General features: G+C 45.2%; 1 protein-coding gene across 1 annotated transcript in view; it reads left to right on the forward strand.

Moving 5' to 3' along the window:
- Positions 1 to 24,661, forward strand: part of LOC135519992 (PC3-like endoprotease variant B) — a 153,609-nt gene that overhangs the window by 64,337 nt on the left and 64,611 nt on the right. The gene's annotated exons all lie outside the window — the stretch shown is intronic.

Genomic DNA, 24,661 nt, shown 5'->3' on the forward strand with positions numbered 1-24,661 from the left:
GCATTCTCATGTAGTTTACCCACTTCCTTATATAGTATATACAGTCCAGATACCTTGAATGTTTTATTTTATTTTATTTCAGAGCAAATTAGTTGAATATCCACAGCATAAACACATCCAAGATGTAGTTGTCTGCCACTATTTTTACAGACTAACTCTCAGTCAATATCAACGTGACACACTGGGTCACATTGTAGTGGGGCTGCCATCAGTAGTAAGTGACTCCCCTTCCCTTTGCTCTCCCTCGCTCTCTCTCTCTCTCATTACATTGTGAAGCTGGCTGAGTCTCCGGTGTGGGTGTTTGATGTTCGCCCCCGGCACAAACATGTCACTTCCCATGCTCCAGTCCTTGTCTGAGACATACAATACGAGACATTAAGCTGTGGTTGGTTTGTCTGGAGAAATATAGTCTCTGTGGTAGTGCCGTATTCTGTTTGTCTGTCTGTCTGCCGTCTGAAGTACAAGACAGACAGTTTTAGGTTACTGCCAGTCTGAGGAATCTGAGGCTGCTACCCAAATGGCACCCTAGTCCCGATAGAGTGCACGACAGGGCCTGCTCAAAAGTAGTGCACTATAGAGGTAATAGGGTGCTATTTAAGACTCAACCTGAGTTTCAGTCGCAGACTTTTTTTTTGTTATATTTTTTCAGGTTGCAAAGTGCTCGATAGGATGTCACTCACTACTCAATCATTCCATTGTGTATTCTACTGATGTTTCTCTATGTTGAGCAAAGCGTAGAATGTGTTTTCCAATAGAGGACAGTCAGACCCGATTTTCATAGATTAAAGTACACGTTTTCTCATAGATTCCAGTTACATGTTTTCCCATAGAGCACAGTTACGTTTCCCCATAGAACACAAATACAAGTTTCCCCTTAGAGCATAGCTACATGTTTCCCCAGACAGCACAGTTACTGCAAATGTTTCTCCTTAGAGCATAGCTACATGCTTTCCATGGAGCACAGTCAAACGTATGCATCCCCATAGAGCACAGCTACATGTTTCCTCATTGAGCAAAGTTATGTATGGGTTTCACATTAGAGCACAGTTATGTACATGTTTTCCGATAGAGCAGAGCACAGTCAGAGCCCTGCTATCCCTGTGGTACAGTCAGATCGCTGCTCCATAGGTCACGCTAGGAGGCACGCACACTTGAGCCCTTTTGACAGCTTGTTGTTTACAGTATGTGTAGCCAGCGTGAGGCGGCGCGGATGGGGCCTCGCAGGGGGTGGGATGAGGGTGTATGGGGGTTGTGCTGGCAGGGGGGCTGGGGTAGGATGCCTAGCAGGGGGGCCTGGCACGGGCCCAGGCGCTCTTTGATGCTTCTACTGACTCAGGGAAGGCAGCCGAAGTGCTGGGAGAGACGACGTGGAATGAAAGAGAAAAGGTTACCTGTGGATCCGCCAAACCTCCAGCGAGGGGGGTGGAAGGGTGCTTTGATGTGAGTCCAGGCTGAAGGAATGCATCGATCGCTGGGGGAAGGGGGGGGGGTGTATGGATCAGCTGGGGGCCACATCTCACCCACGCCATACTTCCAGTTTTCAGAGAGGAGCGTGGAGATCCACAGCCCAGGATGTTGGGTTTTATCCTCCATGCGGATAACGTGGGAAATGTGTTAACTGTGCATGTGTACATTTTGGTTTGGAAACGTTCAGGAGTCTTTCATATTTCTGATGTAATTTTTGTTGGGGTAGCATCCAGCAGTTACTCCAAACTCTTTCAAATGATTTGGCAAATGTAGAGTTGTGTGTGTGTGCGTGCACGTGCGATTCTGTGAATGTCCGTGCTGGGGTTATGGAGAGGGATAGAGATCGTTGTGGGTTCGATTTCTGGGGCCACCCATACATAAAATGTAAGAGCGCATAACTGTAATTCGCTTTGGATAAAAGCATCTGCTAAATGGCATATATTTATATATATTATGTACTGTGTGCGATCAACACAGTGAAGACCTCTACAAGGAACAACTCCCACAACACACCACTTATTCCTTCCCCATAATGCATTGCTATCTCCAGTCGTGTAAAAAGTACCCACTTGTCATATTTGAGTAAAAGTATAGAGATCTTAATAGAAAGTTACTCAAGTAAAAGTGGAAGTCACCCAGTAAAATACTACTTGAGTAAAAGTCAAAAAGTATTTGGTTCTAATTATACTTAAGTATCAAAAGTAAAAGTATAAATAATTTCAAATTCCTTATATTAAGCAAAGCACCAGTTTCATGTTAAAAAAACAATTCACGGATAGCAAGGGGCACACTCCAACACTCAGACATTTATAAAAGATGCGTTCGTGTTTAGTAAGTCTGCCAGATCAGAGTCAATAGAGATGACCAGGGATGTTCTCTTGATAAGTGTGGGAATTGGACCATTTTCCTGTGCTGCTAAGCATTCAAAATGTAACGAGTACTTTGGGGTGTCATGGAAAACGTATGGAGTAAAATGTACGTTTTCTTTAGCAATGTAGTGAAGGAGAAGTAAAAGTTGCCCAAAATATAAATAGTCAAGTAAAGTACAGATACCTAAAAAAAACGACTTAAGTAGTACTTTAAAGTATTTTTACCTAAGTACTTTAAACCACGGGCTATCTCAAAGCCACGTAATTCCAGGAGGAACTGTTCAAACAGAGAGTGTTTGTCGTCGAAAAAATAGAGAGCGTGAACAAATGGGAATGATGATGAAGGCCAGTGATGAAGGTGCATCTAGCGACTTGTTGGCGCTGAGGCCTAGCGTGATAACTCAATCACAATTTTTTCACATTGTTTTAATGGCCGACCATCTGTGGGCTATCACAAGGGGTTCAAACCCAACTTAACTGTGGCTTTCCCTGAGGCGGGACAATCCCACAGAACCTTGGGAGCACGGACACCGTTGAAGGTAGGAAGACAGACGAAAACGTGAAATTGACCAAATGAATGAAATTGTCCTTTTTTGTATTGTTTCAAGAGTTCATAAAGAACTATGCATTTGTACATGTTTTATTGTACTGTAAGTACTATGGATTTATTGTTACAAGGAAACGGTGTTATTCTGTACGTCGGTCAGTACTAAGAGGAGCGATGCAGGGATGTGCTCCTATCATACAGTTTTGATGTGAGGTGATTAGATTGCGTGTGAAGTTTTATGCTTTTTGTTTGAATGTTTTGAGCCATGCGAAGTTAAATGTTAATTAGACGATAGGAGATACTGGGATTTTGGAGCCCTTGGAAGAATAAAAGCTGTGTTGAAACTTTGTTCTTGGAGTCATTGTAAGCCAATCTTCTGGTGTGCACTATGGTGTGTCTGTTCAAATCAAATCAAATGCATTTATATAGCCCTTCGTACATCAGCTGATGTCTTAAAGTGCTGTACAGAAACCCAGCCTAAAACCCCCAACAGCAAGCAATGCAGGTGTTGATGTACGTTGGCTAGGAAAAACTCCCATGAAAGGCCAAAACCTAGGAAGAAACCTAGAGAGGAACCAGGCTATGAGGGGTGGCCAGTCCTCTTCTGGCTGTGCCGGGTGGAGATTATAACAGAACATGGACAAGATGTTCAAATGTTCATAAATGACCAGCACGGTCAAATAATAGTTCTGGGACAGGTAGCACGTCCGGTGAACAGGTCAGGATTCCATAGCCGCAGGCAGAACAGTTGAAACTGGAGCAGCAGCACGGCCAGGTGGACTGGGAACAGCAAGGAGTCATCATGCCAGGTAGTCCTGAGGCATGGTCCTACGGCTCAGGTCCTCCGAGAGAGAGAAAGAGAGAATTAGAGAGAGCATACTTAAATTCACACAGGACACCGGATAAGACAGGAGAAGTACTCCAGATATAACAAACTGACCGGTGCCCCCGACACATAAACTACTGCAGCATAAATACTGGAGGCTGAGACAGGAGGGTAAAAGTAAAGATACCTTCATAGAAAATGACTCATGTAAAAGTGAAAGTCCCCCAGAAAAATACTACTTGATTAAAAGTCTAAAAGTATTTGGTTTTAAATATACTTAATTATCAAAAGTAAATGTAATTGCAAAAATATACTTAAGTATCAAAAGTATTAAAAAAATTAAGTGTAATAAGCAAATCGAAAAGCACAATTTTCTACTTTTTTTTGTTACTGATAGTCACACCACAACACGCAGACATAATTTACAGATTAAACATTTGTGTTTAGTGAATCCTCCAGACCAGAGGCAGCAGGGATGACCAAGGATGCTCTCTTGATAAGTGAGTGAATTGGACCGTTTTCCTGTCCTGCTAAGTATTGAAAATGTAAAGAGTACTTTTGGGTGTCAGGGAAAATGAATGGAGTAAAAAGTACATAATTTTCTTTAGGAATGTAGTCTCATTCTGATAAGTACAACTACTATACCTCCAGATGATCTGAAGTGGGTTTCCCTGTTATTTCTCACCAGTAAGAATGACAAAATTGCTGTTTGACGGTCAGTCTTCTGTGCCTGCACGTTATTCACCAAATGTAGCGTTTTGCTGTTCTACAAGAGTCATGAGTCTGGGTCAGATAAAAACCGACCCCTGGCCAGTTGCAGTTTGTTGGCAGGACCAAGTCGTAGGCAATATGAGTGTGAACAGAGAGACCAGTTTGGAAAGAATGGTGCCAGAATCTACCATGTCCTCTCCCCAAGCCTCTTCCTTCTTCCTGGTATGTCCCCCGCCTCCAGTCACCCTTTGACCCCCCCACACCCCAGTGGCTTCAATCCTACCTCTTGCAGTGTGGTGCTCACCACGCTGGCCTTCCACACTCCAGGACACTGGCCATCACCCCATTCAGCCTGGCTAAGTGGAGTCACTCGATTATGATGCCATTTTTGCATGACTGTCATCGGGTGGTGAGATGAAGAGGGGACTTCCAGTGGGGTGTGAAGCTCTATGGGCACAGATGGACAGGGGGATGGGGAAGGTAGGTGGAGGAACAGCTCCATTTTGTTTCTTTGCTGGGATAGAGGGAATGTGAGAGCTAGTGGGAGCGAGAGAGAGAGTGAGAGAGATTAAAAGGAGGACATAGAAATGACAGTGATTGCAGAGTACAGAGGCTTTAGCCAAGTGTGTGTGTGTGTGTGTGTGTGTGTGTGTGTGTGTGTGTGTGTGTGTGTGTGTGTGTGTGTGTGTGTGTGTGTGTGTGTGTGTGTGTGTGTGTGTGTGTGTGGCTGGGAGCATGCGTGCGGGCGTACACTCAATCATAACCTGATATAATTATACTGAATATCTATGCATCCATGTTACTGTTCCTAAGCTAGTGTTGTATCTCACTTGTGTCTGTTGTCTTTTTTTATTAGTGCCAATGGCCTCAGTCAATTGTGGTGGCACACGACACAGGCCAAACCCTACAACTACGCCATTGACTTTATACGACACACGATGCAGACTCTTGCTGGTAATTTTTAAGGCATAATTGATTTCTTATTGAGGAGCTGCCAAGCAAATGAGGAAATTGCATTCCCCGCGAAGGTATTAGCCAAGCCGGGAGTGTTTAAGATGTTTTCAATGATCGTGCAGCGGCGCTGCTTTTCTGCCCCCGAGTCGCTTGTGTATAATGGACTGCCGTGAAATCATAATTGCGTGTTTATGAACAAACCAGCTGGAGGAGGCAGAGGGTAATTATTTTCTCGCCGTTCGCCTCCGCACTCACGCACACTTGCGTCCGACAACGGCTCTGATGGGAAAAAGAGGGGGGAAATACAGGTTCATTCTGACCATATGGTTGCTGTGTTTATCCATCCCTTTCACGTTCTACAGCTTTCTGCGCTTTTCCATCTTGTCCATTCTGCCAACAGGAAGGTGCATCGTAGACTGGGATGTTGTTGCGATGCAATAGTATGACAGGGGCCTAAAAGAAGAATTGACACATGGACACACACATGCACACATGCACAAATGTATTCACAGACACACACACACATACCTCTGTGAGCTGACCTGTCCACACAGTAACACGGCCAGGTTGGCCAGCCTCATTACTGCAGCCAACTGCTTCCACGTTAGCCACATCAACTGTTCCTAAAGAGCATCCTCACACCACTGGGGCCTGAAGGGGTTAATTGTGGATCTTTGCAGAACTTGGACCTGGCCAGCTCAATAATGACTGCAGCTATTGGCTCCTTTTGTGTGTGTGTGTGTGTGTGTGTGTGTGTGTGTGTGTGTGTGTGTGTGTGTGTGTGTGTGTGTGTGTGTGTGTGTGTGTGTGTGTGTGTGTGTGTGTGTGTGTGTGTGTGTGTGTGTGTGCGCATGACAGCAGATATTGCCGATGGTTTGACCCAGGAGTACCCCCCTATCACTCCTTGCTCTATTGACAGACTTTAAGACCCTCGAGACAGACTGTCAACTCCTGGCTCTGATCCTGACACTGAATCTGTCCTATTTACACTATATTTACACTGGTGGGCACCAGACACACACACACGCACACACACATTCATGCGCACACACAAACATGCTCCCTATCCTACCTCCCCAGACCCCCGGGTATCAGTCTATCGACAGTGATGGATTGTCCTGGGACCCCCAGCTCCCCCCTGGCCCTGTCCTGGCCCCTTGACACTCCCGAGCCCCTGACAGTGACCCTGCTGTAATGACAGAGCCTGGGTCTCTTAAATCATGCATGGTTGTTAGGTATGCACTACACGCCTGCTGACGTGGGACATGTGTCGGATATCTCCGGGGCAATCATGTGTGACAGAAATGAGGGGAGGTTGGTCCGGGCTCCTGATCACAAGGATTGGGATCCCGGTCAGCCCCCTCCTCCTCATCCTTCATAGGAATCCCACGGCAGCATCTTTGTAGATTAAGTTTACATACAGTTTATAGGCGTGTATGCCACCTTTCTGATGAATGCTGCATTCTGTGACGTCTCAGTATGGTAACACAGTGTATAACACCCCAGTGTATGAAACCTTCTCATTTGTTAACATATATCTGGAGCCAGGCAGGCAAACATGCGTCCAGCTGACAGGCCGTGCGTGTGTATTGTGTAAGTGTGTAGTGTCAGGGTCTTAAGTGAGTGGACCACAGTCATTCAGCTCTATGCTGAACAATGGGTCTGGGAGCAGTTCTTAAGTGCACTGAGAAGTACTCTGTGTATTTATGGCATTTCCTAATGGTGTTTAAAGCGTTCAACAGGCTTTTTATTTTAATGAGAGCTGTGCCATGGTAAAGCACCCTACTGTACTAGTGTATGTGTGTTCTTTTATGTGTGTTTATAGCTCTCTCGTGTCTCGTTTTACATCTGCGTGCTTGTGTGTTTCCCTTTTCGTGTGTGTGTGTGTGTGTGTGTGTGTGTGTGTGTGTGTGTGTGTGTGTGTGTGTGTGTGTGTGTGTGTGTGTGTGTGTGTGTGTGTGTGTGTGTGTGTGTGTGTGTGTGTGTGTGTGTGTACATTAATTGTCTGTATAGACCTTTCAGGGGGCAGGAGCTCGAAATGTAAAAAAAAAGGGCGCACCCTTTCCTAATTTATATCTCGAAATTCCAACTGCCTCTGTAGTGAAAATGTTTTTTTTTTTATGAGCATATGCCTATTTATTTCTGCAACAAAACACTCATCAAATTGTAAGCAAGCTAGTCAAAGACATTATTGACATCAGGAAATGGAGGGTTGGCTTTTAGCTGATCATTGATGATGCTGATTGTGTACAATCTGTTAGGTGGCTAGATTTTTATTTTTTCAGTGATTGTGATTTATCTTTAATGCTCTTCAATTCTAAAATAACTTCACAACATAACATTCTAACGCTTGCTGGCTGGTCTAGACTACCTGTGTTGCTGCCGCCACACACACACACACACACACACACACACACACACACACACACACACACACACCTCCCGACTGAGGAAGGGATGGAGTTGACTCAGATGAATCCATTCCTCATGTCTTTCTGCCTCTCTCTGCTGCGGGCATCAGCCAACCAGACCGAACATTAATGAGGATGTAAATCAAGCGTTATCAAGTGTTAAATCACGTTACGCTACTGTGGCAGTGTTGTTGCTATTTAAACTAGGTATCTAGCTACATACACTTAACAGTTGACTGCATCTCCAGCCATACATGTTTGTATACTGGGCGTTTGAAATCTCTGTACAGGGCAGACTGGGAAACAAGCTCAACCCGGGCGCCCAACAGGCACAACCAACGGACAGGGTAGAGTGTAAGCGGGTGGTGAACTTGACGTCAACTTGCGGGCAGAGGGTTTAGAACAACGACAATAACTGTATTACCAAAATTATACCACCACCCAAAAGGGCACTTGGTGAGTGGAGGGCACAGGGACATGTGCTAATAAGCACATGTAGACTCCTATCTGTGCACATGACTGTACAGTATGTTTATGTGTGTCCGTATGTGTTTGTGTGTGTGTCAGTACCACCACAGTAATCGTTTTCCCATGCTCAGTCGTGTCTCAGCAGCTATCCTTTCTCAGATTTAGCATTCTCTCTCGCTCTCACGCACACACACAATCTCTGTTGATGGGGGAAATTGTATGAAGAGCTTTTAAGGCAATTAGTGGATTGAGCCAGAGCCTTTCTTCCCATTCACGCTGTTCATTAGCAGCTCCTCCAGACCCCCAAAAAAGAGACGTGGATACCGCTATCACTCCCGCCTGGCAGGAAAGCCGTTCCACTGTGTGTGTGTGTGTGTGTGTGTCCGTCCATTTTTGAGTAGGCCGATATTCAACGCAGTTCACTATGATCCGTAAAAATCCAAGTCAACGCATGATCACTCTCAGTACTGTCATGTTGGTGAGTAACCTTTTGATTGTTAAGTGCTTTTAAAGTGCATCAAGAGGTGTTCATAAAAACAGACTTTCCATCTAAATTGGGGAAAGAATACCGTGACCAAAAGCTCTCTCTGGACCTCAGTCCTCCAGTGTATGGTGCTGGAATTGGAATGGGTTTTGCTACATTTCTGTTTTATTTGCTTGAAGAGCGACATACGTCATGTTGACCAGTACATTGCTGCAGGAGCTCTGAGTTTATGATATCTCCTTTTTTTTTGCCGGAGTAACTTCTGAATTAGCGTGTTTACTGTTTCTTCCTTAGCTGTGTGTTAATTATGTGGAACACTAGAATGTCTAGGAACATGGCCTTTGATGAGGGTATAACCAGGGAACTGCATTATTGATGACTGACACACATTGGTAGTCACACACACATACAAAGTTGCATGCACGCACACACGCACACACAGAGCCCCTTAGGCCCCATGAGTGAAATGTGTTGCTTGCTACTTGCTAACATACAGTACTTGCCACAGTGCCAATACACAAGGTTTCCATCTCTCTCTCTTTCTCACTCTCTTTTTCTTTCTCTCTGGTCTGGGCGGGACTGTCACAGGCCCCCGCCCGATACATTATTTAGCAGACAGAGTATTTGATCCCATTGCTGGGGTTGTTCTGAGTCAATCATTAATGCTGAATCTGGTTGGAACCAGAGCATGTTTATTACACACGCACGCACGCAACACACACACACACACACACACACACACACACACACACACACACACACACACACACACACACACGCACACACACACACAGTTATTATTATCAGCAGTAAGTGTCCTAAATGAATAATCATCTGCTTCTTATTTGTGTTTCTCAAACTTACTGACTCTGTATCCCTAATAAGGGGCTTAGATAAATAGAGCAACAAATTAAAGGCGAAAAAAAAACATTCAATTATCATCTATCGAGATTACACAGTGATTATAATGAGGGATAGAGTGAACCCACATAAAGAAAGTACCATACAAAGTACGGTAGCTCCCTAAAGAATATCATGCTGAGATGTTTAGGATTGTTTGTAAATGCACAGACAACAGAAGATTTGTGGAGAAATATAAAATATTATTATATACCAAATCTTCGTTTGAAACTAGTTTGATCATCTTGGAACATTACAAACACACACATTCTCACTCTTAGCCTCCACGCCTGACAGTCATTTAAGGTCATGTATTTGACTAGCTGTATTTGACTAGCTATCAGTATAGTGACATATGTGCCAGGACCAGAGTTGCTGCCCCAGTGCGTTGTGGGACATTTGTTTTTAGGGAAGGATGTTGTGTTTTTATGGGGTCAGAGTTCAACCTGCGTACTCCAGCCTGGAGTTGGGGATCAATACTCTGCATTTCATATGTAGCCCTGATATTGATTAATGAATATAAATCTCATGTCCTACAGCATTTCTATGTACATACCGTAAATAAGCATTCGTATGCACACACTTGCACATGCACCCTGATGATGTTGCTTGAGACCCTATAAGTTCACCTAACCTTCAGTGTGTGTGTGTGTGTGTGTGTGTGTGTGTGTGTGTGTGTGTGTGTGTGTGTGTGTGTGTGTGTGTGTGTGTGTGTGTGTGTGTGTGTGTGTGTCAAATACAATTTTATTTGTCACATGCTTCGTAAACAACAGGTGTAGACTAATAGTGAAATACTTACTTACGGGCCTCTTCCCAAAAATGCTGAGAGAAAGCATAAATAATATAGAAATAATAACACGAGAAATAAATACACAATGAGTAATGATAACTTGATTACATACACGGGGTACCAGTACTGAGTCGATGTGCAGGGGAACAAGGTAATTGAGGTAGGTACTGTATGCTCATATAGGTAGGGATAAAGTGACTAGGCAACAGGATAGAAAATAAACAGTAGCAGCAGCATATGTGATGAGTCAAAATAAACCAAAAATCTCCAATTTGGACTCCAGACCAAAGGACACATTTCCACCGGTCTAATGTCCATTGTTCGTGCTTCTTGGCCCAAGCAAATCTCTTCTTCTTATTGGTGTCCTTTAGTAGTGTTCTTTGCAGCAATTTGGCCATGAAGGTCTGATTCACGCAGTCTCCTCTGAACAGTGAAATGTGTCTGATCCTGGAACTCTGTGAAGCATTTATTCGGGCTGCAATCTGAGGTGCAGTTAACTCTAATGAACGTATCCTCTGCAGCAGAGGTAACACTGCTCTTCCATTCTTGTGGCGGTCCTTGTGAGAACCAGTTTCATCATAGCGCTTGGCATTTTTTGCGATTACACTTGAGGCCTGTATATTTGGTTAAGGTTTGTAAACAACTAAAGTGGCCAAATAACTTCTTAAAGCACATTGATTCGCTTAACAAAGGGTTTAGAGGCTAACTGGCATACATAAGCAGCGCATTCGTTTCAAGTTTGGGGAAGATCATTTTCACCATAAAAACGCACCCTCATAATAAAAGCATTACCTGCATAATCGCATTTGAGGTCACTTTTGATAATGGTGTTTTCCCGCTAATGGAACATAGCCTACTGCTATGTTCACATTGACAAATTTATAACATAAAGAAATTCCCTAGTAGTTTATCAACATTTTAAGCTAAACATTCTGATCTGTTGCATCAGCCACATTTACGTGAACCATTTGTTTTAAAGCTCGTGGTCGTACTAATTTGGGATCTATTGCACCCCACAACTGTCCCAGACTATGTTTGGAATATGTATGTATTGCGCAGAAGAGATACAATGGGGGATAGTAGATTGACATAGGCTAGTGCTTTTGCTATTCGTTAGGCCTACTCATCCTGCTGGCTGACGAAAAGTACATTTGGACCGTTCTTATGTTATGCACCTCGGAATTGGATAAGAATGCGCGCAGTTGTGTCCCCGATGTGTCTGTCTTCACTAGCCTGTAAGACCCGTTCATGTGATGGCGCCGAAGAGGATGGCTGATGTTTTACATTCTCCTGACCAATTGTGCTGTTTTGTTTTGTTTTTTTGCATTGTTTGTAACTTAATTTCTTTAGCTTATTTTTTACAGAAAAGACGTAGGAAAAGAGGACGGAGATCGGGCTGCCTTCTTAGAATCCGTAGGCAAGCGAGTAAACTCCCACTGCCTTCCATTCTACTTGCTAACATGCAATCATTGGAAAATAAAATGGATGGACCTACGATTACGATTGTCCTACCAACGGGACATTAAGAACTGTAATATCTTATGTTTCACTGAGTTGTGGCTGAACGACAACATGGATAATTTAGAGTTGGCGGGATTTTCCATGCACCAGCAGAAATGAGATGCTACGTCTGGTAAGACGAGGGGTGGGGGTAAGTGTATTTTTGTCAATAACAGCTGGTGCGCAATGTCTAATATTAAAGAAGTCGAGGCATTGTTCGCCTGAGGTAGAGTACCTCATGATAAGCTGTAGACCACACTATCTACCAAGAGAGTTTTCATCTATATTATTTGTAGCCGTCTATTTACCACCACAGACTGATGCTGGCACTAAGGGACTTTAATGCAGGCAAACAACACTTGAAATGTTGTCCAATTTTGAATGAGAGACTATTGAAGTGTGCACAGTCTGTCCAAAAAAACAAAGCACAACTTATGCCTTTCAAGCTACTTTTTTCGAAATCATTAGTGTCCTCATGCCGCCTTACAATGTATTAAAAATCTAAACATATAGCCCAACGTTTGTAGAACATCTAAAGTTACATTAATAACTCCAAATTTAGCATATATGAGTACCTATTTCTTTGTTAACCACTCAACGCTGAATAGCCGCACAAATTGTTTGGAGAAAATAGTTATATTTTATTCAGCGTTGTTCAGTTGTATTCTTCATGCTATAGAATAATATAAAATAATGCCACAGAAGCAAGTCTAGTCTGTTAAATTAAATAATGTCGCCCATATCCATATGGCATAGCCAGATCAGGACCTAACATAAGGACAACTCAGAATATGCTATTCTTTTCTTCTGAAATAACTACATTATTTTGGCCCTCTTTTGGCAGGTTTGTTGTGATGCCATATTCTTTCCATGTTTTAATAATGGATTTAACGGTGCTCCGTGGGATGTTCAAAGTTTCGGATATTTTTTTTATAACCCAACCCTGATCTGTACATTCCCACAACTTTGTCCCTGACCTGTTCGGAGAGGTTCTTGGTCTTTATGGTGTCGCTTGCTTGGTGGTACCACTTGCTTAGTGGTGTTGCAGACCCTGGGGCTTTTCAGAACAGGTGTATATATACTGAGATCATGTGACAGATCATGTGACACTTAGATTGCACACAGGTGGACTTTATTTAACTAATGATGTGACTTCTGAAGGTAATTATTTCGGGGCTTCATAGCAAAAGGGGTGAATACATTTGCACGCACCACTTTTCCGTTTTACATTATTTTTTTAATTTCACTTCACCAATTTGGACTATTTTGTGTATGTCCATTACATGAAATAAAAATATAAATCCATTTAAATTACAGGTTGTAATGGAACAAAACAGGGAGCACTCCAGAGAGGATGAATACTTTTGCAAGGCACTGTAGCTATCAGATTAGCCAGTCCTGTCACCGGGTTGATACAGGCAAGCACTTCAGGGGTGCAGCAGTGTTTAACTTGTAGGCCCTGAATCCTCAGCTAACTACACTGAACAAATATAGAATCGCAACATGCAACAATTTCAAAGATTTTACTGAGTTAAAGCTCTGGTGGACATTTGTGCAATCAGCATACCAATTGCACGCTCCCTCAAACTTGAGACGTCTGTGGCATTGTGTTGTGTGACAAAACTGCCCATTTTAGAGTGGCCTTTTATTGTCCCCAGCGTAAGGTGCTCCAGTGTAATGATCATGCTGTTTTAATCAGCGTCTTGATATGCCACACCTGCAAGGTGGATGCATTATCTTCGCAAAGGAGAAATGCTCACTAACAGGGAAGTAAACACATTTTTGCACAACATTTTAAAGAAATAAGGTATTTGTGTAAATGGACATTTTCAGCGATCTTTTATTTCAGCTCATGAAACATGGTCCAACCACTTTATATGTTGCGTTTATATTTTTGATCAGTGTATATACTGTATTGCCTTCTAATCTGTTTGTCGCTTCATTGTCCCGGGCTATTGTTGGTGTGAATTCAAGACCAGGTTGATCTCAGTTTGACAATGTCAGAGTAGCTACTCGTTTTGGTCATTTGTGTTATTAAAAAATATTCAACTAATGTCTTATGTCATGTAAATTATGTGGAATTTTTAAGATACCAATTTTTGAGGGGGACCCTAATGTGTGGAAATCCTAAAAACACCTCAACTGCAGCCTATGCCACATTGCAAATGTTATTTTGGACTTATTATAACGGGGCTTTTACTTCAACAGTAAATCGTAGCATGGTCATACGCCGAGCAGTTGCCATACCAAGCGATACCAGGGGGGGGGGGGGGGGGGGGGGGTTGCTCAGCCCTCCGTTTCCCATAGTCCATGATCGGCCCCTTCCTCTTGCTGAAGTCGAGTGTGAGGTTGCTGTCCTTGCACCACACTGCCGGGTCACTGTTGTCAGCAAATTTCACCATGGTGTTGGAGTCTTTTCCCGGCCACACAGTCGTGGGTGAACAGGGAGTACAAGAGGCGACCAAGCACGCACCCCTGAGACGCCTTGGTGTCGAGGGTCAGCATGGCAGATGTGTTTTTGCCTACCCTCACCACCTGGGTGAGGCCTGTCAGAAAGTCCAGGATCCAGTTGCAGAGAGAGGTGTTCAGTCCCAGGGTCCTGAGCTATGTGAGGAGCTTGGAAGGCATTATGGTTTAGAATGCTGAGCTATAGTCAAAGAACAGCATTCTCACATAGGTGGTCCTCTTGTCCAGGTGGGAGAGGGCAGTGTGGATTGCAATAGAGATTGCGTCTTCTGTGGATCTGTTGGGGTGGTATGCAAATTAGAGTGGGCCCAGGATGTCTGAGGTGACGGTGTTGATGTGTGCCATGACCAGCCTTTCAAAGAATTTCATGGCTGCAGATGTGAGTGCTATTGGGCAATAGTCATTTAGACAGGTTACCTTAGTGTTCTTGGGCACAGGGACTATGGTGATCTGCTTGAAACATATAAGTATTACAGACTCGGTCAGGGAGATTAGTCCGGATTAGTGTCCTGTTCCTTGAAAGCGGCAGCTCTAACCGTTAGCTCCGTGCAGATGTTGCCTGTAATCCATAGCTTCTGGTTGGGATATGTACGTGTGGGGACAACATCCTCAATGCACTTATTAATGAAGCCGATGACTGACGCGGCAAACTCCTCAGTGGGCGAGGGAGAGCTTTGTATGCGTTTCTGTGTGTGGAGTAAAGGCGATCTAGACTTTTGTCTTCTCTAGTTGCACAGGTGACATGCTGGTAAAAATGAGGTAAACAGAGTTCAGTTTCCCTGCATTAAAATCCCCGGCCACTAGGAGCGCCAGCTCTGGATGTGCATTTTCTTGTTTGCTTCTGTCCCTATACAGCTCGTTGAGTGCGGTTTTAGTGTCAGCATCGGTTTGTGGTGGTCAATAGACAGCTGCGAAAGAATATAGATGAAAACTCTTGGTAAATAGTGTGGTCTCCGGCTTATCATGAGGTATCTACCTCAGACGAGCAAAACCTCAAGACTTCCTTAACATTAGAGATCGCGCACCAGCAGTGGTTTACAAAGAGACTCTCGCCTCCCCCTCAACCTTACCCAAAGCGTCCATTCGGTCTTGACGATGCATTGAAAAGACACCTAGATGTGTATTATCCATGTCCTTTTTCAGCCGGGTTTGTGTCTGTGTACTGTAACTTTACCCGTGTCATGTTATTTTAGACTGTATTACAGTTTTTGTCGATTGCTAAACGACAGTGGGCACATGTGGAGTCACATGTGCAAAACTCTAACTACAGTCTGCACTACCAACAGTCACCTGAGCTAAACAGTTCACATCACCTGCAAAACTCATTCCAAGCAACACAACTCTTAACACATGGCTCAAAACACGCTCAGTGCAGCCAAACAGTATGCACAACCCTCACTGAGATAACACACACTGTCACTCAGAACACACTGAGAGTAAAAACACTAGCATCAAACACCAATACAGAAAATACAAACTTTTCATCTTTACAGTTTGAACAATTTCAGTGACTTCATACAAAGTAATATTTTCTTCAAAGAAAAGAGTGACATTCTTTCACATGATTTATAATTTTTTTTAGAACATAACAATTCTTTAAGGTAAATGAAAATTAGCAGTTTGCTTCAATAGTCTGTAGTAATTTACGGAATTACAGTAATGAGAAAAAAAGGTAGAAACTAAAAGTACATACTGTAATTCGAACAAATAATTGAGGGGCTAATCCTGCCTCTCTCTAGCATCAGGCCACAGGTTTTCTTCAACATCACATCTAATGTTTTTTCTTGCCATTGCCCTAGGGAAGAACCTTCTGGAGTGCCTTATCCATCCCTGGCAGTCCTCTGGACTTGTGTCCTCACATCCGGCACGCATGGCTTCCAAAAGAGACATTTGGTCATGTGGGTGGTGACCAAAAACTTTCCACCTTCAGGCAGAGAAAACTCCTCTATTGGGTTGAGGAAGGGTGAATATGCAGGCAGGTACAAAACCATAAATCTGTGATGTGCTGCAAACCAATCTGTGACAGCTGCAGAGTGGTGAAAAGCAACGTTATCGCAAACTATGACAAAAACTTGGGGGTTTCTTACTGGCTCCCCCTGTTCTGCTGGCACTAGTTGAGCATAGAGCTGTTCTTGGAAAGCTATAAGCCTTTCTGTGTTGTATGGGCCAATGAGTGGTGTGTTGAGAAGCAAACCATCATTGGCCATGGCAGCACACATGGTGATATTTCCCCCTATGGCCTGGAACCTCCACAGTGGCCCTTTGACCTATAACATTCCTTCCTCTGCGCCGTGTTTTGGCAAGGTTAAATCCAGCTTCATCGATAAATACAAATGAATGTGGTCTTTCCAGTGCTTCCACCTGCATTACTCTCTGAAAAACAGTAAGTGCGCAATTTTACTGTAGAAATGCTAGTGTTTTTTTTACTGTAAATATTTTGTATAGCTGTGTACGTAACCTCAGACGTCTTACCTGGACATATTGGTATCTTTGCTCTTTTACCCGTTCACTGTTTCTCTCGAACGGTACAGTGTATAACTGTTTCATTGTAACTTGGTGTTTCTTTAGGACTCGAGCAATAGTTGTTGTGCTGACAGAATTAACATTTTCAAATATATCATTATCAGCCAGCACTCTATCTTGAATCTCCCGCAGTTTTATTGCATTGTTGACAACAACCATGTCAACAATAGCATTTTCCTGCGCATCTGAAAATATTTTTCCTCTTCCCCTTATTGGGGGCAGCCTTTGGGTCCTGTTGTAAAAATATATTTTACAGTCAAACTTACTGTAATATATATCTGTGTAAATATTCTATAATTGCAATACAAAATAGATTCCTGTAATGTTTTCATTTACTGTAAGGGTGTAACTCTCACCTGTTTGTATGATGGAAAATTCGCATTACAGATGCCACTGTGGATCTTTGCAGATTGGGTTGCACCCTCAACCTTGCCTCTCTCAATGAGAGACCATGGTTCACGACATGGTCTATAAGTGTAGCCCTTATTTCATCTGAAATAACAGCTCTTTGTCTTCTTTGTCTTCCTCCACGCATCCGCCATCTCCCTGCCACCCTTGTCCCTCCACGAACCCATCTTCCTTGTTCCATTTCCAAAATGAGTCTTTCTGATCTATATATACTGTAATATGTGTGTGTGTTCACTAACAAGTCTAAACAAGACACCTGGTTAGCCTTTCAGCTGAAATTGCAATCAGCATGGTTTGAAAGGCACAAGGCTGAAATCTATTCCGTTTTGAATGTGTGGTTCACAGTTTTGACAGCAGTGTGTTAGCATTTGAACAAAGTGCTGTAAATCCACAGTGTTGTGCAGGTTGTGGTTAAAGTCATGGGATAAGTGTGTAGAGTTTTGAAAACTGTGTTCAAGCAATGAAAAACGAACTAGAGTTTGGTCCACATGAACTGCTGCTGTGCAGACTGTAGTTGGAGTTTTGCACATGTGACTCCAGTTGTGTCCACTGTCGTTTAGCAATCGAAAAAAACTGTAAGGGAATCAATGGATGTGAATGGAGCTCCAGTACCTCTTGACTTATTTAAGACATAAGACCCTGACTTCAGACGGAGCTGTACTGTATGTATCTGAAGGCCTTTGAACCCATAACCTTCTTAGATCCAGCACTTCATGTCTCAGCCATTCCAGCTTCCTTCTTTTCTACCTTCTGCACCCTGTCTTTCTGTCTTTTGCTTTGAAAGAAGCAGACGGATGTTTAGGGATATGGAGAGCATTTAGTGCCTCCCCCTCCCCTTGTCCTCTCCTTCTCCCCCCCCTCCTCTCTCTGTCACCCCTCTCTCAGTGATGGGTGACATGGCTGGTCCTGGGTTGCCATGGTGACAGTGCCCTGGTATGGTAGCGGTGGATGTGCGGTGTACGTGTCTGTTCCCTTGGGTGTGAGTTGCTGTGGCTGTGTATGTGTTTGTGTGTGTGTGTGTGTGTGTGTGTGTGTGTGTGTGTGTGTGTGTGTGTGTGTGTGTGTGTGTGTGTGTGTGTGTGTGTGTGTGTGTGTGTGTGTGTGTGTGTGTGTGTGTGTGGTGTACTGGCCTCCTGCAGATGTTCCCTGGCCCCCACACCTCCTGCCAGCTGCTCCACCCCTCCTCCCGCTCTTAATTAAGAGCCTGCACCATAGCGAGGCATGATTACGCCGCACTACACACGCATACGAGCACACAAACACGCGCACCAGCGGCGCACACCAGGACGTGTCCATTAGATGTTCTCTGGGAGCAGGGTGTCCAGTGTTGGTGCCCTTGAAGCACTGTAGTTGTGATGGGAAACATAAACAAGCAGCTAATCATGGCTATGTGGCTACACTCTGACACCACACAGTGTACTGTACTTGGAGCACGGAGAGGAGGAGGTGGAGGCAGAGGAAATGGTACATTAGGAGGGGGAGGATGGGAGAGGAGGAAGAGAAGTGGAAGGATGAGGAAGAGAAGAGGTAGGTTGAGGAAGAGGAGAGGAAGGATGAACAGAAGGTAGAAGGGGAAGAGGAGTAGGAGGTAATGAGAAGAAGGAGCCGTTTGGAGAAGAGGTTTATTTTAGGCCACTTCATCTGTTCTGCTCCTCTTCCCTCCCTCCTCACTCTCAGTCCTTCTCTCCTCCTCTGCTCTCACTAATTCAACCTTCTCTCCCTTCCTTGTTTTTTTCTCCTACCTGCTACCTGCTCTATAGTCACTTAGTCTGCCTCTTCTGTATTCACCCTCCCACTACCTCTCTCTCACACACTCACACACACACACACACACACACACACACACACACACACACACACACACACACACACACACACACACACACACACACACACACACACACACACACACACACACACACACACACACACACACACACGCACACACGCACACACGAGACAGAACACCACATAGTTAATAGTTCCCTAATTTCCGCTCTTAACGGCAAGCGGAATGTGTCGCAGATAAACGGATTTATCAGAAGGGTATTAGAATGTGAATCAGGGGTGTTACAGCAACGGACAGTAATGGGCGCATCGTTTAAACAACGTCACGAGACTAATGGATTTCAAAATGAATTTGTCAACACGGTTCGCCATGAATACAATTAGCCGAATGAGAGTGAAGCTGCGGCGGTCGAGGCAGCGATGACCTGAGTAGCGGGGAGCTGCAGTGTTTAGTATGGAAGTCAGGGATGATCTGTAGGCTATACAGTGGGGGGGGGATATACATGCACTGTAGACAGCTGTCCATATTGCTGCTGGGTGGAAATGCTTGGAGTGTCTATGGGAGTGTAATGAGATTATGAGTGGATCTGTTGATTGTAGAGGTCCTGAGTTTTGAAGTGGTATCCTTCTGGGTATAAACTGTCTGTATCAATTAATTATTAATTATTGTCATTGTATTCATGTCATTTCAGCACAAGCTATCAAAAGATTTCCAGGTGACAATGTTGTATTAAATTGGAAAAATTATTAGATTTGCAAAACGTAATCAACATACTCACATTTTATGAGTTAAGTCTTATTTTCCAGCCAACTTTTAACCACAATCCAATGACATGGCTCCAAGTTTTGTTGATTTCACACTGAATCCACATTAAACAACTTAATCAAATATCAATCAAAAGTAGATTTGGAACTGATGTGTGTGCCCAGTTCTTTAACTGCTCTGGTGGTCAGTGGATTGGGTGAGGATGTCACATTGCTGCTTTAGTAATGGGTTGTTTTGTAAGAGACACCCAGCCAAGATGGGAAGGTGGTGTGATGTGTGTGATGCAGTGTGCGCTATGTTGAATCTCACCACTGTTGTTGTTATTACTGTAATGTCCCAGAACATGACAATAACCTTAATAACATAATCACTCATCCACTGTGATCAGACACCAAGAGAGCAGAGCAGAAATACAGGGAGAGGCAGGAGAGGAAGAGAAAGGGAAAGATACATGGAGGAGAGAGACACACAACCGGGGAGGAGAGGGAGTGGGGGGGGGGGGGGGTGAGGAAAGAGATAGATAGGGAGAGGAACAGAGCGGAATACAGTCATGGAGGACAGGTAGAGTGGGAGATTATTAGCATGTCTTCTCATCCACCTACATCCATCCACAGATGAACATGATGTCAGTGTGCTGAATTGGCTGAGATTGGTGTGCAACGCAGCCCTGTAACCCGCTCTCTCTCTGATTGGCTGAGATTGGTGTGCAACGCAGACCTGTAACCCCCTCTCTCTCTCTCTCTCTCTCTCTCTCTCTCTCTCTCTCTCTCTCTCTCTCTCTCTCTCTCTCTCTCCCTCTCTCCCTGATTGTCTGAGACTGGTGTGCAACGCAGACCTGTAACCCCCCTCTCTCTCTCTCTCTCTCTCTCTCTCTCTCTCTCTCTCTCTCTCTCTGTGACATCGACTTCTATGGGTGTGTCTCTGTCACTATTGGCCAGAGACAAAAACAAAGGGTCAGCTATGCAAGTTAAGTCATTATATGACTATAAGCCATTGAAATATGGATTGTTGAAGGACAATTGATGCTGCCAAGACAGACACTTAGTTGAAAACCCAAAGCTGTGGAGAGCAGATAGTTGATATTAGGGTGGATGTAAAGGTTTTGAGTGAGGTGTGGATGAGGCTTCAGGTTCTCTTACAATTGACATGGGTTACAGTTGGTCTATTCCTAAATGACCCCCACCCTATCTGTCCTCCACATTAGGACTCTGGTACTGTAACAAGCTACCCGCCGCCACTTCAACCCAACCTACTCAGCCTCCTCCAGTGTCCAGGGAGAGACAGCGTCTGTGGGGAGGCAGGCAGGGAAACGGTAGGGGCGCTCTGAGCCGCCTGAATACTAATGTCCCACTTTACAGCTCACCCTCACACACACCACGCTCTCCCTCCCTCCCTCCCTCCCTCCCTCCCTCCACGCACGCACGCACACACACACACACACACACACACACACACACACACACACACACACACACACACACACACACACACACACACACACACACACACACACACACACACACACACACACTGTGCCACACTCTGCACTCCCGCCCCCTTTGCAGCCCCTCCACAGCCCCTCACAGCCAGCTCTGAACAAAGCTCCCTAATTATGGGCAGGTCTCCATGTCCACATGGGCGCTCTTAACGACGTCGCTGATTAATTGGAGGGAGGTGTGGGGGCAGGAAGTCTCACCCTCGCCACCGCTATCGCCACGATAACACCAGCTTCCCCGTGCCACAGTGTCCCACCTCGCCCGCACACACACGCACTTGCGTGAACACGCACACTCTCCCAGAGGCATGTGGCGAGAGCAGGATTAGTGTGGGATTATATGACAACGTGAGACACACAGCCAGTTTTAGACACTGAGAATGATAAACTGCGTGAACTAGACACAGACGAAGTTGACACTCTTTTGTTGCCAGGTCTGTATTGTAAAAGATCCATAGTAACCTACCTGGTTAAATTCAGGTAAGTGGGTGGATAGACTCACAGACATGAATAGCTCAGGGTGTTGGACACAGATCATTTTCAACTCAATACAATTTCATTGATCTTCTCAGTGGCGTAGTCGTCGATCTACAGATATCTACCTCCACATAATACACATACAAACCCCACGCTCCGCCAATGCCATATGGCCACGTTACACATTTGTAAGAAAAGGAAGAGGTTAGCTAGCCCTATTTAGTGTGAATCCTTTAGAAAATCAGGCAAATGTGAGAGCAGGAAGTGAGACCCAGGTGTGTTTGGTCTCCTCTGAAGTGATGTGTATTCATTGCCACTGCTGCTCCCGGCTCGCTGTTGCCACAAAATGGCCCCTGCGCATCTATATGTGTGATTTTTGTGTGTCCGACCCTGAGGTCCACAATGAATACAGGGCACAAAGAGACAGAGTACTGCCGCTGCACGCACACACACACACGCACACGCACACGCACACGCACACACACACACACACACACACACACACACACACACACACACACACACACACACACACACACACACACACACACACACACACACACACACACACACGCACGTACACACAACGCACACACAAACACACACACTCACACACACACACACGTAAACCTACACAAACACACGTACGCAGGTGCGCAGATGCACGCACACACACACGCACACACTTCAGACCGGGTCACTCAGGTTCAAGGCATTTGTATTCATCGCATGTTTTACATTTGCTCCACCACCTACAGTGTTCCGTCTAGCTGAGACATGCCTGTCTGCTCTCTGACTCTGTATACCTTGATGCACTTGAATGTGCACGAAATGTGTGTGGTGTGTGCAGAAGACAAGCACGGTGTGTTTGTACTTTCACCAGCCTTTCCTAGAACCCCGTTTTATGTTACAATGTCTCTTCATGACGGGGAGCATTAGATACTACACACACACACACACAGAGAAACACACACGCACGCGCGCGCGCCCACACAAACTCACACACACAGCCCCCCCCCCCACAAGCCCAACATCCTCAACACACAGACACACACAATCCACATCACTCCTTTACAGCCAATGTTGGACGGCTAATTTCCACTGTGGCTGCTGAGATCTTCATTAGGCTGGCAGAGGGCTGCCCTGTTAGACATGGCTATTATCAGGATGATTACCACCACACCACATCCCATCATCGTTACTGTTGTCACCGGCCGCCCACGGGAGCCTCCTCAGTCAGGGGGGACGAGGCTGTGGGTTTGTCCTCTGTGCCCCTCCGTGACCCTCCCTCGGTGGCTTGACGATAATGCCTGATGACATCCCTGCAGCGGTGAGCGGTGTGTGTCACCTCTTAGCGGTGACTTGAGTAGTGTGAAGACGGCTTAGACACACACTTGGACGCATGAACACACACATACACACAGAGAAACGCTGTTCACACACGCACACTCACGCCCGTACTCACACACACACGCGCGCACACAGAATCACAGCTCACACACATGCACTCACGAATACGGACGCACATTCATGCACTCACGCACACAGAAACGCTGCTCACTGAACTTTGTTAACAAGGTGAGCTCCTTCACCAGCGGCAGCCTGGTGGTAATTCACTACACCTCAGAGAACAGACCCAGACAGGCCCAGGCTTTATACAGGTGATGCTCACAGGATGGGATTCTCTCTACTACAGGTAGATGTAGATTTTGAGTTCACTGTTAGTATATATCAATGATAATGGGTTGATTTCTTTTCGGCCTACATGATCTATTAAGCTGGCTGTTGGGCTCGGAGAGGAAACGAAAGAAGGACAGAAGGGAGACTGCAAGAAATAGAGAATGCGGCAAGAGGAAAGAGAGGATAGAGAGATATGGAGAGGGACATATTTACTGGGTGGCTAAGATTCACACACACACACACACACACAGAGAGAGGGGGGGAGGGGAGAGAGAGAGAGAGAGAGAGAGAGAGAGAGAGAGAGAGAGAGAGAGAGAGAGAGAGACGGAGGTTGTGGCCAGGCGTGGTGTGCTTGTACTCACCCGGGCTCTAACCCTTCACAGATGAACACAATCAGGCCGCCTCGGTCAACGGCGGGTTGTCATGGCAACCTGGCGGCACAGCCTGCGTGGGACAAAGGGCTGGCGCGTCCTGTGTGTGTGAGCGTGTTTGTGCGTGTGTGTGTGTGGCAGAGCGGGCCGGGCCCTCCTGGGGCCTCCATTCGCCTGTTTGTGAGAGAGTCCACAGGGGCCCTGCAACAGGAGGAGAGAAGAGAAAGAGGGGAAGAGAGATGGAGTGATGGGGATGAGAGGGAGGAGGGAGGGAGGGAGAGATAGAGACAGATTGAGAAAGTATAGCTCGAGTCCACAGGGGCTCAGCCACAGGAGGAGAGAGAGGGAGGGGAGATGGAGGGAGGAGGAAAAGAGAGAGAGATGGGGTGAGAGAGCAGAAAAAGGACCTAGAGCCCGTTCCACAGGAGAAAGAAAAGGGGAGAGAGAGAGGGGGCAAGAGAGATAGAGAGATTGAAGGAGAGAGAGAGAGAGAGAGAGAGAGAGAGAGAGAGAGAGAGAGAGAGAGAGAGAGAGAGAGACTGAGAGAGTGGCTAGGGAGAGAACCCATATTTGTATTTCCATGGGAGCTGGTTCAGAGCTGAAGTTGAAAGGGAGAATAGGGTGGAAGGATGCAGATAGAAGGGATACAATGAGTGAGAAAAAAAATGCAAGGTGCTCTGCATCCTCTCTGTCCTGTGCATCCTCTCTGTCCTCTGCATCCTCGCTGTCCTCTGCATCCTCTCTGTCTTCTGCATCCTCT

Source organism: Oncorhynchus masou, chromosome 29 (assembly GCF_036934945.1).
Source record: "Oncorhynchus masou masou isolate Uvic2021 chromosome 29, UVic_Omas_1.1, whole genome shotgun sequence".
In the NCBI taxonomy this organism is placed as follows: domain Eukaryota; kingdom Metazoa; phylum Chordata; class Actinopteri; order Salmoniformes; family Salmonidae; genus Oncorhynchus; species Oncorhynchus masou.